The sequence below is a fragment of the Elephantulus edwardii genome, unplaced genomic scaffold, assembly GCF_000299155.1.
Source record: "Elephantulus edwardii isolate Elephantulus edwardi_28Jun2011 unplaced genomic scaffold, EleEdw1.0 scaffold00068, whole genome shotgun sequence".
NCBI lineage: Eukaryota > Metazoa > Chordata > Mammalia > Macroscelidea > Macroscelididae > Elephantulus > Elephantulus edwardii.
In genome coordinates this window covers 879,976-884,276 of record NW_006399818.1, presented here as the reverse complement: position 1 = coordinate 884,276, position 4,301 = coordinate 879,976, and the positions used below count along the sequence as shown (strand labels likewise).

General features: G+C 35.6%; 1 protein-coding gene across 1 annotated transcript in view; it reads right to left on the bottom strand.

Moving 5' to 3' along the window:
* VEZT (vezatin, adherens junctions transmembrane protein) overlaps positions 1–4,301 on the bottom strand; it is a 133,532-nt gene that overhangs the window by 57,490 nt on the left and 71,741 nt on the right. The gene's annotated exons all lie outside the window — the stretch shown is intronic.

Sequence of the window (4,301 nt, the reverse complement as noted above, 5' to 3'; positions counted from 1 at the left end):
TTTGAACACTAATGAATGAAGGCCAGATGAGTTGTGGGAGGATATCAAGGGTATCATCCAGGAAGAGTGCAAAAATAGGATTAGAGGGGAATTTCCTCAACATGGTAAAAACCCAAGAGCCAACATTGTTCTCATTGGAGAGGGATTACAGGCATTCCATTTGAGAACAGGAACTAGGCAAGGATGCCCACTCTCACCTCTCCTATTCAATATTGTATTGGAATTCTTAAAGATAGCAATAAGACAAGAGAAGGAAAGAAGAGGTATCCAAATTGACAAAGAGTAAGTAAAATTATCTCTATATGCAGATGATATGATAGTATACTTAGAAAACCCTCAAGATTCAGCAAGAAAACGACTGTAAATAGTTGACCAATTAAGCAAAGTGGCAGGATACAAGATCAACATACAAAAATCAATTGGATTTCTCTACAGTGATAAAGAGAATACAGAACTGGAGCTAAGAAAAATAATACTCATCACAATAGCTAATCATAAGATTAAATACTTGGGAGTAAATCAAACTAGAAACACAAAGGATCTATTCAAAGAAAATTATAAAACATTACTACAAGAAACCAAAAGAGACCTGGAGAAATAGAAGAATATACTGACCATTCTACCAAAGGCAATGTACAAATTTAATGCAATCCCAATAAAAATACCAATTCCAATCTTCAACAAGAAGGAAAAGGCAATCTCCAATTTCATTTTAAATGGAAAGGGACCCCGAATAAGCAAAGCACTCCTGAAAAAAGAGAAACAAGGTAGGATTTCATATCCTACAACACTGCTGTGGTTATGAAGACAGACACATAGATCAATGGAATAGAATTGAGAACCCAGAAATCAGCCCACCAACCTATGGTCAATTGATTTTTGACAAGAAGATGAAATCAGTTAAGTGGGGAAACAACAGCCTTTTAAACTTATGGTGTTGGCAAAATTGAAAAACCATCTGCAGAAAACTCAAACAAGACCCACCCCTCACACCATAAGCAAAAATAAATTCAAAGTGGATCAAGGACCTAGAAGTAAAACCAAGGACTTAAACTTTATTAGAGAAATGTTGTTGTTGTTGTTATTATGTGCCTTCGAGTTGCCTGCGACTCATAGTGACCCTATGTACAAAAGCCCTAAACTCTGCTCTGTCCTGTGCCTTGGAAAAACTCTAGAAGCCCTCATCCACAACATGAACAGTCTTCCAAGCATCCTGAAAAACATATAAAGCCAGTGTATACTCTTGACAAAAATATGAAAAGACGAAGTTGGTGAGGAGCTAATATTAGAGTGAAATATGATTGAATTCAGAATTTAACAACAAAGTAGATAAAAATACTTCAAGCAAGGATAAAAAGCCATTTAAGCACACACTAGGGAGATGGTGGCATAACTTGCGTGGTACAGTTATGAAGAAAGAAAGGAACAGTAAATGAAATAAAATGATATATAATATAGGATCTTGATCTTTATAATAGTTTATAATGTTGTTGTTGTATGCCGTAGAGTCTGAACTGACCCATAGCTGACCCTCTGGAGAGGTTTCAGAGGCAGTTAATTGCATGAGAAGAGACTGTCCATCCTTCTTCCACAGAGCGGCTAGTGGCATTGAACTGCATGCCTTTGGGATTTCAGTGCAGCTTCTTGCCACTAGGCTACCAGAGTCCCCTATACTGTATAATAGTTTCCACTTATTATATTATTATAATATTTATACTGTAGGCTGTAAGGTAATACTAAAGGTATTTATTTAAGTGAAAAATCATTGAAAATCAGCATTTTAGTAAAATAACTGTCAATAGTGTTGAAATTATACTAGTAGGGAATGACTAAAAAGAAGTGTGAAGTCTGATTAGGAGGGTATTTTAATAGTTTATCTAAATAATAAGAAAGACCCAAGTTAAGCCAGCAAAAATGTCTATGGCTGATAATGATTGTATGAAACACATGTGAATGAAGAATAGTATGAAATACAATGTATACAAACTTTGTAAGCAAACCAAAAAAAAAAAAAAAAGACAAAATGTCTATGATGAAAGAAAGGTTTAAGAGACAGAGAAGCTGAGTTTGATATATCACTTAGCAATCAAATCACAGAAGAGAGCAAAAGGTACTTATTTTCATGTACCATCAAGTTGGAACCTAGTCAGAGCTGACTCTCCAGAGGGTTTTCAGGGCTAGTAAATCACATGGGGCTGGGTGGTAGTGGTGGTGGTGTTAGGCAACAATGCCCATCGTTCTCTAGTGGTGCAGCTGGTGGATTTGAACTGATGCCTTTGAGATGGAAGTGCAGCTCCTTACCACTAAGCCACCAGAATTTCCTAGGACAATCTGGAGTATAGGAAGAATATTTTTGTTTTTTGTGGAGGGGAAAAGAAGATTAGCTTTGTTTCAGACATGTTAAATCTTAGCTTCCTGAAGTTGAGCTATCTAACAGACATGTACAACTAACTGAAAAATAGCAAGAAGGAAATGAAAATACTTAGGTAAGTAAATGAAAACATAGATCATACATTGAAACGGTCTAATGATAAAATCCCAAGGAAAGAGTCTTTTAGAGCAATCACAGAAAAAGAAACCAGAGAGATAAAGGATTATCAAGGAGGGAAACAAGAGAAGAATACTTAGCATTTAAGGAGGGTGGTTGTTGTGTGCTGTTGGAGCAGACCCATAGCTGATCCTCCAGTCAGTTTTCAGAGGCAGTTAATCACACAAGAAGAGACTGACCATGCTTCTCCCATAGAGCAGCAGGTAGTTTCAACCACATACTCTCAGGATTGCAGAGCAGTTTATCTTTAGGCCACCAGAGCTCCCTAGGAGGGCTGGGAGAGCCAGTTAAATGCTAATGATTGTTCCAACATATATTATACAAAAATTTGTTTTCTAAAGAAAATTATTGGTATTTCATGGTGGTGCTGCCTATAAGGAATTACACTACAATCACAAAGGCTGAGTCCTACTGATGATTCGAATATTTCACAGGAGAAAAGATCTCTGCAGTGGTTTACAGCCTTCAAAAAAGCTGTGAGTTTGTTCCAACTTGATTGCAATGAGTGTGAGCAGTTCTGAAAATATATCCTCTGAAAACAAACTAAATAATTCAACAAACCTAAGATTCAGAGAAAAATTAGGATTTAGAGAAATAAAACTTGGATTAGAAATGTGTAATATGAAGATGAAAATTCCAAGATATGTGTGGATTTTTAAAAACATTCTCTGGCTATGCTTTTGTGTTCTTTCATTTCTTAGGAGATCCAAATTTTAATTTTCATTTCTCTACAAACAAAACATTTCCTTGTTTAGAAACACTTGTCACAAATGAAAGAGATTAAATCAACCTTAGTTATCTAAGCCGGCTATAACAAAAACGCCACAGTGATGGCTTTAACAAACAGAAATTTATTTTGTTACAGCCTAGAAATCTGAAGTCCGAGGGCAGGCTCTGGGGAAAGGCTTGCTCTGTCAGTTCTAGAGGAAACACCTTGTCTCTTCAGTGTCTGCTTCCTATTCTTTGGAGATCTCTGTCTTGGCATCTATTTTACTCAACCTCTCTTTTGCTCACTTGTTTATTCTTTTTTATATCTAAAGAGAGAATGACTGAAAAACTACCCTACAATAAACCTGACTCCTTAATATAACAAAGAGAATTAAGAATGGAATTAGAGCCACAGATATAGATTTAGAATTCACTACACAAATTCTGGAAGGGGTCAAAATTTAATTAAAAATAAATAATTACCTAACAAAATCTAAGTCTGCACATGGGAAGAAACAAAAGGTCAATACCCTAAGATTATCCCTCAACCCCTTCTTTGTCTTGTGTTGGCAAGTAATCCCAAATCCTTATTTCAACAGATGAATCATTTATTAAATAAATCTTCAGGTTGTGTTTTCAACACCTTTGCAATGAACAGTCAAGAGTTGAAAGTGACAAGGGGGAGCAAGGACTAGTAAAATGACTTCTAATCTGTATGAGTTCTAACTTCCCGAATACCAACCTTCTGGATGTTTATGGAAGGGAAAATATGTTTTGCTTTGCTAATGCAAATGGACATAGCTTGGTTACTTCACACTAAGAGTTATTCTAAGAAAATTAGGAGAAAACATCCTTCTGCTGACAAGTGATCACAAGGGACTAACAGAAAACTTCAAACTCTTCTTTCCAAAACCATCAACCTTAATAATAAATGACTGATTAAATTAAAATGTCAAACAAATGAAGCAATTTAGCTATATTGTTGCTAAAACTTTTTTGCTTATAAATTGAAATGAACTATTTCCATATTTTTGTAAATATGGCT